Below are 15,624 nucleotides of genomic sequence, written 5' to 3'. Positions count from 1 at the left end.
CACGGATTCACTCTGGAGCATCCGCAATGCTGAGGATGTCGTGAATAGCACAGTTAGTGAGTTGATCATACCGTAGGTAAAGGTTACTCAGGCAGAGAGGGAATGGGTAAACATCAGGAAGAGCAGTGGAAGGAAGACAGTGCAGGAGTCCCCTGCGGTCATCCCCCTGCAAAACAGATACACCACCTTGGGTACTGTTGGGGAAGATGACTCATCAGGGGAAGGCAGCAGCAGCCAAGTCCATGGCACCAGGGGTGGCTCTGCTGCACAGGAGGGCAGGAAAAAGAGTGGGAGAGCTATAGTGAAAGGGGATTCTATTGTAAGGGGAATAGATAGATGTTTCTGCGGCTGCAATCGAGACTCCAGAATGGTATGTTGCCTCCCTGGTGCAAAGGTCAAGAATGTCTCGGAGTGGCTGCAGCGCATTCTGGAGGGGGAGGGTGAATAGCCAGCTGTCGTGGTGTATATGGTACCAATGATATAGGGAAAAACGGGATGAGGTCCTACAAGCTGAGTTTAGGGAGCTAGGAATTAAATTAAAAGGTAGTAATCTCAGAATTGCTACCAGTGCCACGAGCTAGTCAGAATAGGAAATGCAGGATAGCTCAGATGAATATATGGTTTGATGAGTAGTGCAGGAGGGTGGGATTCAAATTCCTGGGACATTGGAACCGGTTCTGGGGGAGGTGGGACCAGTACAAATCGGACGGTCTGCACCTGGTCAGGACCGGAACCAATGTCTAGGGGAATGTTTGCTAGTGCTGTTGGGGAGGGGTTAAACTAATATGGCAGGGGGATGGGAACCTATGCAGGGAGATAGAAAGAAGTAAAATGGGGGCAGAGCAAAAGATAGAAAGAAGAAAAGTAAAAGTGGAGGGTAGAGAAACACAAGGCAAAAATCAAAAAGGGCCACATTACAGCAAAATTCTAAAGGGACAAAGTGTATTAAAAAGACAAGCCTGAAGTCTCTGTGCCTCAATGCGAGGATTATTCGTAATAAGGTGGATGAATTCACTCAGAGGCAGCAATTCACGAATATGTTATAATTGGGATTCCAGAGACATGGCTCCAGGGTGACCAAGGCTGGGAACTCAACATCCTGAGGTATTCAACATTCAAGAAGGATAGACAGAAAGGAAAAGGAGGTCGGGGAACGATGCTGGTTAAAGAGGAAATTAACGCAATATTAAGGAAGGACATTAGCTTGGATGGTGTGGACTCTGTATGGATAGAGCTGCAGAATACCAAAGGGCAGAAAATACGAGTGGGAGTTGTGCACAGACCACCAAACAGTAGTAGTGAGTTTGGGGACAGTATCAAACAAGAAATTATGGCTGCGTGCAATAAATATACAGCAGTTATCATGGGCGACTTTAATCTACATATAGATTGGGCTAACCAAACTGGTAGAAATTCGGTGGAGGAGGATTTCCTGGAGTGTATTAGGGATGGTTTTCTAGACCAATATGTCGAGGAACCAACTTGAGGGCTGGCTATCCTCGACTCGGTGATGTGCAATGATAAAGGACTAATTAGCAATCTTGTTGTGCGAGGCCCCTTGGAGAAGAGTGACCATAATATGGTAGAATTCTTTATTAAGATGGAGATTGAAACATTTAATTCAGAGACGAGGGACCTGAACTTAAGGAAAGGTAACTTCGATTGCATGAGATGTGAATTGGCTAGAATAGACTGGCAAATGAGACTTAAAAGGTTGACGCTGGATAGACAATGGCAAACATTTAAAGATCACATAGATGAACTTCAACAATTGTACATCCCTGTCGGGAGAAAAAATAAAACGGGGAAGGTGACTCAACCGTGGCTAATAAGGGAAATTAGGGATAGTGTTAAATGCAAGGAAGAGGCCTATAAATTTGCCAGAAAAAGCAGCAAACCTGAGGACTGGAAGAAATTTAGAATTCAGTAGAGAAGGACAAAGGGTTTAATAAGGAGTGGGAAAATAGAGTGTGAGAGGAAGCTTGCTGGGAACATAAAAACTGACTGCGAAAGCTTCTATAGATATGTGAAGAGAAAAAGATTAGTGAAGACAAACGTAGGTCACTTGCAGTCAGAATCAGGTGAATTTATAATGGAGAACAAAGAAATGGCGGACCAGTTAAACAGATACTTTGGTTCTGTCTTCACGAAGGAAGACACAAATAACCTTCCTAATGTACTCAGGGACCGAGGGTCCAGCGAGAAGGAGGAACTGAACGAAATCTTTATTAGTCAGGAAATTGTGTTCGGGAAATTGTTGGGATTGAAGGCTGATAAATCCCAGGGCCAGATAGTCTGCATCCCAGAGTAGTTAAGGAAGTAACCCTCGAAATAGTGGATGCATTGGTGATCATTTTCTAACAGTCTATCGACTCTGGATCAGTTCCTATGGACTGGAGGGTAGCTAATATAACACCACTTTTTTAAAAAGAAGGAAGAGAGAAAACGGGTAATTATCGACCAGTTAGCCTGACATCAGTAGTGGGGAAAATGCTGGAATCAATTATTATGGATGAAATAGCAAAGCATTTGGAAAGCAGTAACAAAATCGGTCCAAGTGAGCATGGATTTAGGAAAGGGAAATCATACTTGACAAATCTTCTAGAATTTTTTGAGGATGGAACAAGGAGAGTGGACAAGGGAAAACCAGTGGATGTAATGTATTTGGACTTTCAAAAGGCCTTTGACAAGGTCCCACACAAGAGATTAGTGTGCAAAATTAAAGCACATGGTATTGGGGGTAATGTATTGACATGGATAGAGAACTGGTTGGCAGACAGGTAGCAGAGAGTCGGGATAAATGGGTCCTTCTCAGAATGACAGGAAGTGACTAGTGGGGTGCTGCAGGGCTCAGTGCTGGGACCTCAGCTATTTACAATATACATCAATGATTTCGATGAAGAAATTGAGTGTTATATCTCCAAGTTTGCAGGTGACTCTAAGCTGCGTGACGGTGTGAGCTGTGAGGAGGATGCTAAGAGGCTGAAGAGTGACTTGGAAAGGTTAGGTGAGTGGGCAAATACATGGCAGATGCACTATAATGTGGATAAATGTGATGTTATCCACTTTGGTGGCAAAAACGTGAAGGCAGATTATTATCTGAATGGTGACAGATTAGGAAAAGGGAAGATGCAACGTGACCTGGGTGTCATGGTACATCAATCATTGAAAGTTGGCATGCAGGTACAGCAGGCGGTGAAGAAGGCAAATGGCATGTAGGCCTTCATAGCTGGGGGATTTGAGTATTGGAGCAGGAAGGTCTTACTGCAGTTGTACAGGGCCTTGGTGAGGCCTCACCTGGAATATTGTGTTCAGTTTTGGTCTCCTAATCTGAGGAAGGATGTTCTTGCGACTGAGAGAGTGCAGCGAAGGTTCACTAGACTGATTCCCTGGATGGCAGGACTGACATATGAGGAGAGACTGGATTGACTGGGTGTGTATTCACTGGAGTTTAGAAGAATGAGAGGGGATCTCAAAGAAACATATAAAATTCTGACGGGGCTGGACAGGTTAGAGGGAGGAAGAATGTGCCCGATGTTGGGGAAGTCCAGAACCAGGGGTCAGAGTCTAAGGGATAAGGGGTAAGCCATTTAGGACCGAGATAAGGAGAAACTTCTTCACTCAGAGAGTTGTTAACCTGTGGAATTCTCTGCCGCAGAGAGTTGTTGATGCCAGTTCATTTGATATATTCCAGAGGGAATTAGCTGTGGCCTTTATGGCTAAAGGGCTCAAGGGGTATGAAGAGAAATAGGAAAGGGGTACTGAGGTGAATGATCAGCCATGATCTTATTGGAATGTAAAAACATAGAAAATAGGTGCAGGAGTAGGCCATTCGGCCCTTCGAGCCTGCACCACCATTCAATGAGTTTATGGTTGAACATGCAACTTCAGTACCCCATTCCTGCTTTCTCGCCATACCCCTTGATCCCCCGAGTAGTAAGGGCTACGTCTAACTCCTTTTTGAATATATTTAGTGAATTGGCCTCAACAACTTCCTGTGGTAGAGAATTCCACAGGTTCACCACTCTCTGGGTGAAGAAGTTTCTCCTCATCACGGTCCTAAATGGCTTACCCCTTATCCTAAGACTGTGACCCCTGGTTCTGGACTTCCCCAAAATTGGGAACATTCTTCCTGCATCTAACCTGTCTAAACCCGCCAGAATTTTAAACGTTTCTATGAGATCCCCTCTCATTTGTCGAAACTCCAGTGAATCCAGTCTTTCTTGATATATCAGTCCCGCCATCCCGGGAATCAGTCTGGTGAACCTTCGCTGCACTCCCTCAATAGCAAGAACGTCCTTCCTCAAGTTAGGAGACCAAAACTGTACACAATACTCCAGGTGTGGCCTCAACAAGGCCCTGTACAACTGTAGTAACACCTCCCTGCCCCTATACTCAAATCCCCTCGCTATGATGGCCAACATGCCTTTTGCTTTCTTAACCGCCTGCTGTACCTGCATGCCAACCTTCAATGACTGATGTACCATGACACCCAGGTCTCGTTGCACCTCCCCTTTTCCTAATCTATCACCATTCAGATAATAGTCTGTCTCTCTGTTTTTCAACCGAAGTGGATAACCTCACCTTTATCCACATTATACTTCATCTGCCATGCATTTGCCCACTCACCTAACCTATCCAAGTCACTCTGCAGCCTCATAGCATCCTCTTCGCAGCTCACACTGCCACCCAACTTCGTGTCATCTGCAAATTTGGAGACACTACATTTAGTCCCCTCGTCTAAATCATTAATGTACAATGTAAACAGCTAGGGCCCTTGCGGTACCCCACTAGTCACTGCCTGCCATTCTGAAAAGTACCCATTTACTCCTACTCTTTGCTCCCTGTCTGCCAACTAATTTTCTATCCACGTCAGCACACTACCCCCAATCCCATGTGCATTAACTTTGCACACTAATCTCTTGTGTGGGACCTTGTCGAAAGCCTTCTGAAAGTCCAAATACACCACATCAACTGGTTCTCCCTTGTCCACTCTATTGGAAACATCCTCAACAAATTCCAGAAGATTTGTCAAGCATGATTTCCCTTTCACAAATCCATGCTGACTTGGACCTATCATGTCACCTCTTTCCAAATGCGCTGCTATGACATCCTTAATAATTGATTCCATCAATTTCACCACTACTGATGTCAGGCTGACCGGTCTATAATTCCCTGCTTTCTCTCTCCCTGCTTTTTTAAAAAGTGGGGTTACATTGGCTATCCTCCACTCCATAGGAACTGATCCAGAATCTATGGAGTGTTGGAAAATGACTGTCAATGCATCCGCTATTTCCAAAGCCACCTCCTTAAGTACTCTGGGATGCAGACCATCAGGCCTGGGGATATATCGGCCTTCAATCCCATCAGTTTCCCCAACACAATTTCCCGACTAACAAGGATTTCCCTCAGTTCCTCCTTCTTACTAGAACCTCTGACCCCTTTTATATCCGGAAGATTGTTTGTGTCCTCCTTAGTGAATACCGAACCAAAGTACTTGTTCAATTGGTCTGCCATTTCTTTGTTCCCAGTTATGACTTCCCCTGATTCTGACTGCAGGGGACCTACGTTTGTCTTTACTAACCTTTTTTTCTTTACATATCAATAGAAGCTTTTGCAGTCCATTTTAATGTTCCCTGCAAGCTTCCTCTCGTACTCTATTTTCCCTGCCCTAATCAAACCCTTTGTCCTCCTTTGCTAAGTTCCAAATGTCTCCCAGTCCCCGGGTTCGCTGCTATTTCTGGCCAATTTGTATGCCACTTCCTTGGCTTTAACACTATCCCTGATTTCCGTTGATAGCCACGGTTGAGCAACCTTCCCTTTTTTATTTTTACACCAGACAGGGATGTACAATTGTTGCAGTTCATCCATGCGGTCTGTAAATGTCTGCCATTGCCCATCCACTGTCAACCCCTTAAGTATCATTCGCCAATCTATCTTAGCCAATTCATGCCTCATACCTTCAAAGTTACCCTTCTTTAAGTTCTGGACCATGGTCTCTGAATTAACTGTTTCATTCTCCGTGGTGGTGCGGCTCGAAGGGCCGAATGGCCTTCGCCTGCACCTATTTATTTCTGCACGCAGAGTGTTGTGGGGATCTGGAACTCACTGCCTGAAAGGGTGGTAGAGGCAGAAACACTCACCACATTTAACAAGTGCTTGGATGTGACCTGAAGTGCTGTAACCTGCAGGGTTATGGACCTCGATCTGGAAAGTGGGATTAGGCTGGAAAGCCTCTTGTTGGCCGGCGTGGACAGGATGGGCCGAATTGGCCTCCTTCCGTGCTGTAAACTTCTGTGATTCTATGAACTCCTTCACAAAGAGTTGAGGTTCGTGTGGGGTGATTTGGGCACATCTTTACTCACGTGACAACATTTCAAAGGTAACTCAACAGCTGTAAAGCGCTTTGGGGTGTTATGAGCTCCTGACAGACGCTGCAGAAATGCAAGTGCTTCTTTGCAAAAGTTCGATGCAAATTCAAAATTCACGGCAAAAAAAGGGCTCTCCCGGGATCTCTCGCAAATTTCAAGTAACAACCCCAAAGTGAGAATCATACAACTAGACCAACGAGCCAACTGCTTAGAAAATATGGAGATAAAGGCCTTACGAAGTGCTATCTGTTAATAAACCTCCAGTCAAATCTTCTCAGATTATTAAAAGCATTGCCAAAGGAAAAGCATGAGTTTTACCCGATATCTCAAGGGATATCTTGGTGACTGCAATCAAGAGTTGCCACAACAAAGTAGCACAAATAGAACTTTGATGGGAAGAATGTATCATCATAGTCGGTCCTTTGAAACGAGGATGACTTGCTTCCACGCCGAAAAAGGATGAGTTCACAGGTGTTTCAATGAAGGGCCCGAACTACAACCCGAAGCGTGGAAGATATCTGTGCGTGGATTTTTTTTAGTTGTGATGGCCGTTGCACCCCAGCCATCACACGGGCTTGACAGAGCGAGGTCTTGGTCCAATGGCAAGGGTTAAGCAGGTCGACAGGCGACCAGCTCTGCTGCACAGATCTAGTGCACACACATATCGCAGTGTGGGCTGGCCCGTGCTAACCCTGGGCTCCTGGCCCCGAACTCATGCCTCCCCTGGGCCCTGATCACATCCCACCACAGTCTCTCACCGCTCCTTCGCCCCGATCTCACCGCTCCTGCTGTACCTGCCCACGCTCCAATCACCGACCTGGACCTTGATGACATCACTCTTCGCTGCCGCCGCCCTCCTGCACCGGCTCGCGCTGCTCCCTGGAGTAGTCTCCCGGGACCTCCAAGCTGCTCCCAGGGCCGCTCGCCGTTCCTTTTATGGCCCCGACCTGCCGATGGTGTTCTCCCGTTAGTGCATCCAGGCTGTGGGTGGCCACCCCGAGCGCAGCAGAGGGGTTTCTGCATTAGTTCTGGGTGGGGACAGTATCTTTCCCCTTCTCTCTTCCTCTTGTCTTTAACCCTGTGCTTTTATTTCCCTATTTATTCCCCATGTCTCAGTTTCTAGCGTTTGAAAGGGAACAAAAGATGAAATGGGTATCACTGTGGAACAATTTCTCTCACTCAAAGTTAGACGCACTACCGTTGCACCATGAGGTCTCGCTAGCTAGCCGTTGATATTCAGGTTCATATATAAATATATATAAATATATCTACATGTATCATAACTGTTCCCTGGTGGTCGAGGGGTTAAGATCCGGTGCACGAACCTGGTTTCAATTGTCGATCAATTCATCGCATAAAAATAATTGAGGTCTGTGAGACGATTAATAATTGCTGTAAGCACCATGAATACCAATACTTTCTGCGATAGACCGAGCTTACAGACTATCTGGCTTCTCCTGCCCTTTGCCGGGCACGTGTTCGGGGTTTAATTTTGTAAACTGGGCGAGTTCGCTGATCGCAGGGAGACGGTAGGAGCCTCTGTGGCCCCACTGTGAGGATGTGGAAGTGAACACGGTGGCTGGGTGATCCGTGACATTTCTGTAAAGGGCAGTGGAGAAGGATTGAGAACTTTCAGTGTGGGACAGAAGTTGTTTCAGGTGAGCCAACACATTCCTGATCAGCACAGAGGGAGCTCACTGGTCAGCTCCCCTCTGTTGTGCCAGCTGTGCCAGAGGTTTCTGCAGTGTAGTGGTTATCACGTGTGCTTATCACGTTTGCATTACACATTAAAGGTATGAGGTTCGATCCCGGGAAGGAGCATTATGTTTTAACTTGCTGTAGAGGAACAATCAGAGGCGAGTTTTGTCTCCTGTCAAATGCTGCCTGACCTGCTGAGATTTCCAGCATTTGCTGTTTTTATTTGCTATTTATTCTCCTGGCAAAAGTGATCCCTTATTCCTTAAGTGCTCTTTATTTCACTTCAATAAATAGATAACTTTCAGTGAGAGAAAACGGATTCACCGGGGACCTTTCGTGTGTGAGGCCAACGTGATATCCGCTACACTGCAGCCCATCAAAGGGCGAGAAACCACTGAATATAAAGGATGAGCTCACAAATATCAGGGGCAGTGCAGTCTGGTCAACGTCAAACCCTCCTGTCTTATTCAGCAGAGGCATGAACGGGAGTCAGACGCCACAAAGTTTAATTAAAGACACAAATGCAATAACACTTCCAAATCTTTTTACTGTAAAATTCTTAAACTTTATTTGAAATCCTACTGCGTTGAATCTGAAAATGAGCACCATGTGCTTTTATCTTCACTACTGATTCTATTTTCTGTGCATGGTCGGAATAACCGGTGCTGTTAAATTTGACAAAAGTTGCCCCAGATTCCTGATGTCATCGGCAATGAAGATTTTGAACCAGATCCTAGAATACAGTGTGTAAAATGGGTCAACATGCAGAATAACATAAGAACATAAGAAATAGGAGCAGGAGTCGGCCATACACCCCTCGAGCCTGCTCCGACATTTAATACGATCATGGTCGATCCGATCATGGACTCAGGTCCACTTCCCTGCCCGCTCCCCAAAGCACAGGACAAATGATTGAAGTATCGACTGTCCCTCAGTTAGCATTTCTTTCATTGTGCAAAAGAAGGTGAGGGGTTAATTAATGATGCTTTCCCGTGAAAGCAACACAAAAGTTTTAGAAAAAAACATACAGTGACTGGGAGGTGAGTGTTGCTTCTGACACCAGGTGGGAATGGGCGGAGATTTTAAAGCTCCTTGTATTGTGACACCTTCATATCGACGAACATCTGAGTCTTATGACGTAGACCTCGTGGCGCAATGGTAGCGTGACTGATTTCAGTTCCGAAGGTAGCGTGTTTAAATCACATCAGGGTTACTGTACTTTTAGTTATTGTTCTTCCACAATTAATATATTCTTTGCTGTTTGGCAATATCCAGACCCTTGCTCCAAGGTTTGTCTCACTGTTTCCCCGGTGTCAGACAGAGATACGCCTGCTGTCCTCATTTATTTCATGTGACAGGATACAAAAGTTCAAAATCAACCTGCAGATGGCCACATACAGCATTAAATAGTCAGGATGGCCGAGCGGTCTCAGGTGCTGTGTTCAGGTTGCAGTCTTCTCTCGAGGTCTGTGTTTAAATCTGACATTTCTTATTTTTAATCATTCAGTGAAACTCATTGTTTGACACCACGATCAACTCCTTCAAAGTGGGATTCTGCAGTTCACCTGCTCGCTTAACATCACCGTCTGACCGGGTGCTGAAAGTGGAGATGTTTCCGCAGTGTAGCGGTTAACACGTTCGCCTCACACGCGAAAGCTCACCGGGTGGGAATATTTTCTGGAGCTATCTCCTCATGCATGCTCAGGGGCGAGTTTGTTCTCCTGTGAAAGGTCATAAGGTCACAAACATGTGAGGATTAGGGGCCGGAGTAGGCCATTCGGCCCCTCGAGCCTGGTCCACCATTCAAGAAGATCCTGGCAGTTCCTTGACAGCAAGTTTAAACATCTGGGGCGGAGCCAACAGGCACCTGGCTGCAATCAACGACAAAAACGTCTATTTGGGAGAAGCCCCGTGAGATCAATCGGTCGAGCATGAGAATCTTAATCTCGAATTTGGGGGTTCGAGCCCCACGTTAACTGTTAAAGCATGTCCCATTTTGCACAGTGTGTTTTCGGTGCCTGGTTCATAGAAACATAGAAACATAGAAAATAGGTGCAGGAGTAGGCCATTCGGCCCTTCTAGCCTGCACCGCCATTCAATGAGTTCATGGCTGAACATGCACCTTCAGTACCCCATTCCTGCTTTCTCACCATACCCCTTGATCCCCCTAGTAGTAAGGACTTCATCTAACTCCTTTTTGAATATATTTAGTGAATTGGCCTCAACAACTTTCTGTGATAGAGAATTCCACAGGTTCACCACTCTCTGGGTGAAGAAATTCCTCCTCATCTCGGTCCTAAATGGCTTCCCCCTTATCCTTGGACTGTGTCCCCTGGTTCTGGACTTCCCCAACATTGGGAACATTCTTCCTGCATCTAACCTGTCTAACCCCGTCAGAATTTTAAACGTTTCTATGAGGTCCCCTCTCATTCTTCTGAACTCCAGTGAATACAAGCCCAGTTGATCCAGTCTTTCTTGATAGGTCAGTCCCGCCATCCCGGGAATCAGTCTGGTGAACCTTCGCTGCACTCCCTCAATAGCAAGAATGTCCTTCCTCAGGTTAGGAGACCAAAACTGTACACAATACTCCAGGTGTGGCCTCACCAAGGCCCTGTACAATTGTAGCAACACCTCCCTGCCCTTGTACTCAAATCCCCTCGCTATGAAGGCCAACATGCCATTTGCTTTCTTAACCGCCTGCTGTACCTGCATGCCAACCTTCAAAATGTTCATTGCTGGTAACATCAACAGGAGACTGGGGAAACAGTGAGAAAGACTTTAGAGCAAAGGTCTGGTTATTGTGAAACACCAAAGGAAATATAAATTCAAGAAACATAGAAAACATAGAAAATAGGTGCAAGGGTAGGCCATTCGGCCCTTTGAGCCTGCACCGCCATTCAATGAGTTCATGGCTGAACATGCACCTTCAGTACCCCATTCCTGCGTTCTCACCATACCCCTTGATCCCCCTAGTAGTAAGGACTTCATCTAACTCCTTTTTGAATATATTTAGTGAATTGGCCTCAACAACTTTCTGTGGTAGAGAATTCCACAGGTTCACCACTCTCTGGGTGAAGAAATTCCTCCTCATCTCGGTCCTAAATGGCTTCCCCCTTATCCTTAGACTGTGTCCCCTGGTTCTGGACTTCCCCAACATTGGGAACATTCTTCCTGCATCTAACCTGTCTAACCCCGTCAGAATTTTAAACGTTTCTATGAGGTCCCCTCTCATTCTTCTGAACTCCAGTGAATACAAGCCCAGTTGATCCAGTCTTTCTTGATAGGTCAGTCCCGCCATCCCGGGAATCAGTCTGGTGAACCTTCGCTGCACTCCCTCAATAGCAAGAATGTCCTTCCTCAGGTTAGGAGACCAAAACTGTACACAATACTCCAGGTGTGGCCTCACCAAGGCCCTGTACAATTGTAGCAACACCTCCCTGCCCTTGTACTCAAATCCCCTCGCTATGAAGGCCAACATGCCATTTGCTTTCTTAACCGCCTGCTGTACCTGCATGCCAACCTTCAAAATGTTCATTGCTGGTAACATCAACAGGAGACTGGGGAAACAGTGAGAAAGACTTTAGAGCAAAGGTCTGGTTATTGTGAAACACCAAAGGAAATATAAATTCAAGAAACATAGAAAACATAGAAAATAGGTGCAAGGGTAGGCCATTCGGCCCTTTGAGCCTGCACCGCCATTCAATGAGTTCATGGCTGAACATGCAACTTCAATACCCCATTCCTGCTTTCTCGCCATAGCCCTTTATCCCCCTCGTCTGAAGGACTACATCAAACTCCTTTTTGAGAAGACTAACCTCGAAAAGAAATGTGACCCCGACACCCAGGAAGAAGTGTTAAGGCAGAAGATTAAATGCTGCATTCCTCTGTTCAAAAAAATTCCTTTCACAAACATTTCTCTGACCGTAACTGCACAAAACAAAAATGTTCCTTTCAAAGTCATTAAACTTCCGAATCTCCTGAATCAGATGCCTCTAGTTTTGCCGACTCAATCCATGTCCCTTTGCAATGTTCTGCTTCCACCCACACTATGAAATGTGCCACTAACTTATAGAATCATGGAATGGTTACAGCACGGAAGGCCATTCGGCCCGTCGAGCCCGTGCCGACTCTCAGCGAGTCCCACTCCCCCGCCCTTTCCCTGTAGCCCTGCAATTGTTTTTCCTTCAGACACTGATCCAGCTCCCATTTGAAAGATAAGATTGAGTCTGCCTCCACCATCCTTTCAAGCCGTGCATTCCAGATCCTAACCACTCGCTGCTAAATGGCCACCTCGTGTTCCTGTGTGTAAAGTCTGGGAAACACGAGATCAATTCCTGCCACACTCACAGCCTTCCTAAATATAGCACCGTCATTCTATTCTCATAAAACCAGGTCCTGAAGTATAGGCCAGCTGTGTAGGTTAAAGCTCTGGTTATTGCTGTAGTGTTTCCGTAATGTAGTGGTTATTAGATTCACCTCACACGCGAAATGTCCCTGGTTCAAAATTGCGCGGAAACATTTTGAAAACATGTTCAATTAAATATTTGAAGAAATGGATTTATTCATATTAGTGGTTCAATATTAACAAAAAACAATGTCCCATAACCTTGTTAAATTTTCTGATATCTCTGTTCAGTTCTGTATACACTCAAACTGAATGCTCATAAAAATACTGGAGTGGGAACTCACAGGATAACAGCACAGCTGGCAATGTTTGTGGAATATATTCACGCAGCCAAAACGCACAATGACAACCTGGAATCGTGCAGCACCGAATCCACGGGGAAAAACAGTTAAATGCTTCGTCCCTGGGTGGGCTCGAACCACCAACCTTTCGGTTAACAGCCGAACGCGCTAACCCATTGTGCCACAGAGACTGACGTAATTACACACTGCAAGACATCCCAAACCAGGGTGTCAGTCAGTTAAAGCTTCAGATTGCTCCGACCGGGATGGAACTTGTCCACTCTCAGTTGTACTTTTCCCAAGTAAAGGGTGGGACATTCATTGTGGATGTGTGGAAGCAGTCTGGTCCCGCACACTGCAGACACTTCCATGTCACCACCAACCAGCTCTCCCACAACCGGTGTGATCTACCTTCCAGCCTTCCGGTGCCTTGTCTGTGACGAAGTATTCTGATTGCCCCGAAGCCAGTATTAGGTTTTAATTCCTTTTCAGCTCCTGACTGCGGATATTGCTGTGATTAAACGCGAACACAATGCTAACAGGGACAGTTCAATTCACCGTTTCTTTGCTTGGTGAAATTTCAAAGATTGAAAGCGACGCACATCAACCCCAAACCTCGTCACCTACTCGCTAACTTGACAAAACTTTGCATTTTCTTTCCATGCCAAGCATTTTACATTCATACATTGCAATGCCAACGCACTTTTTACCTGGCAAGACTGAAGTACAAGTTGTGATGAACAGTGTGAAACAGAAACAGCTACTTGAAAAACCACATCGACGGTATCTGTGTGAATTGTTCTGCATCGACAATTAGCAGAGAGCAAAGAGAGGAAACTGATGGTGTGGATGAGAAAAGGCCGAGCCAAAGTGTACTGTTGGAGATGATTTTGTTGTTTTTGAGAATTGTTTCAAATATTTTACCATGGTTGGTTCCATAGTGTAATGGTGAGCACTCTGGGATCTGAGTTCAAATCTCGGTGGAACCTGATTCCTTGTTGTCCCAGCTGCTGAAAATTTGGGACAAACAAGTGAAAGACACCTGGTGCTGGTGGGCAGTTTTGTTGCCTTTGTCATTGATGCTTGATCTACAAGTCTAGTTATCAAATCGTGTGCTCAACCATCAGTTACCTGTTACAAAATGTTGTAAACGGCTGTCTTGCTCTTTTTGCTTCGTTGCTTTTAACCTCGAATTACCCGCACACATTCAGTTGTAGTAAAGGCAGGATCGGGTCTTTTATTTAAACATTCATACCAAACAAACCAAGTATGAAAGTTACTGAGAACACTTCACAAAGGCAGCTTGCTTCGATTTCCGTGGCTGCTTGAGACACACACCTTCCGAATGTCCAGTGTCTCTGGTGTCTGCGTGTGTGAGTCTTATCTTTATACTCTTATTTCTTTACATTTAGACAATCACAGCTAACGGCTTTGTGAATTGTTTAACATACAGACTTAATATTGCTTGTTTAACCTACAGATGTCATTAAATAGTAACAAAGGTACAATCAAATATTTAACATACAGACAATGACCAGTTACTCATTTCAATGGCTGAAGGCACCACATTGTCTAACAGTCTCTTTCCATCCAAACTTCAATCTTCCTGTTTTTTAATCCAAACTTCAGACTGCGTGCTGAAGCAAAGAGTTCAGCAATGCGGGACTGTGCTCCCACATTCCCCCACTTCTTCTCCTCGCCTCTCTGCAGGTCTTATCTGGGTAACATACATTTGCATGGTGGCTCGAGCTCGTTCAACAGCATTGTCCAGTTGTAGTCCTTGTTTTCCAACACGACATCCACAGTAAATCAAAATGACCAGCACGACCAGCTGAACCAGCACCAGCATAAGGACAGGGTGTATCATTGTGTTCATCACACCTGTTGCCGTCGGGCTCCATCCCAACAATGACTCCCACCAGCTCACATGTTCAATCTGGTCCAAAGTTGTGTGCACGTTCTCGATTTCCGCAGTTTGATGGTTAATGTCCACAACGATTGCTTGATTCAAACTCTGCAGCTGTTGAAATGTTGTATTCCATTTCCGTATTTCCTTCTTCCAAATAGCAGCACGCTTCGGGTCAAAGTAGGGTTCTTGTAGATTCAGATTCTCAGGATGCCATTTTAAAGTCCGTTGGTCTGTGATCACCATATCCATTTTTACTTAAAAGTCAATTTTCAATTTTTGATGTTTCCAACTGAATTCCATGCTGTTTACATTCAGAAATGTAAACTCACAATCGATGTCTTCGACTAAGTCTGTTACCCTCTGCACAGGTTTTAACAATTTCCTCTGCTTTGTGGGAGAAGTGTAACAACATACAGTAAAGGATGACGGAAATGCTGAATAGTCAGTCGAGAGACCCAGTCCTTCTCTCAGTTCACCCTTCGGAACTGCTGTAATTCACTCTCTCGACATTTGCAACGATCCAACTTCTATTTCACATCCTTTAAGATCATGTTTGTAACTCCCACATTTGAGCTTTTCACTGAACATCTCATCAGTTCTGAGACAGCCCATTCCTGCAGAAACTTTAAATGTTTCTGAACAAGCTTCTCCCACTGCTTTCATCTCTGACTGTTCAGTAACTGCTCCTCGTGTATCTGGGGTGTTGGGGAACTGTCTCTGAAGAGGGGAATCCCCTTCCTCCAGGAGCACCTTCATTTGTCCGGCAGACCCGGTGTCCATTTCCCGCTGCCCTTCCACACAAGCCTCGATAAGGGTATGGCCACCCCTATCCTGAAGTAAGGGTCCTAAAGGAACGACATGTGTGGTTGAGGCACGGCATCCCTATAGGGATCCTCCCTCACCTGCGGAATCTACCCCCGACCTCAGCAACTGAACCGAGGTATCATTCCTGTCTGTGTC

General features: G+C 45.5%; 1 non-coding gene across 1 annotated transcript; it reads right to left on the bottom strand.

Moving 5' to 3' along the window:
• Positions 1 to 12,872: 12,872 nt before the first annotated feature.
• trnan-guu (transfer RNA asparagine (anticodon GUU)) lies at positions 12,873 to 12,946 on the bottom strand. The gene has a single exon. It is a non-coding gene; the product is annotated as a tRNA-Asn (tRNA).
• Between the last annotated feature and the right edge of the window lie 2,678 nt (positions 12,947 to 15,624).

The sequence above is a fragment of the Pristiophorus japonicus genome, unplaced genomic scaffold (genome assembly GCF_044704955.1).
Source record: "Pristiophorus japonicus isolate sPriJap1 unplaced genomic scaffold, sPriJap1.hap1 HAP1_SCAFFOLD_296, whole genome shotgun sequence".
Taxonomy (NCBI): Eukaryota; Metazoa; Chordata; class Chondrichthyes; family Pristiophoridae; genus Pristiophorus; species Pristiophorus japonicus.
The sequence above is the reverse complement of the archived record's forward strand: the minus strand, read 5'-3'. Positions and strand labels throughout refer to the sequence as shown.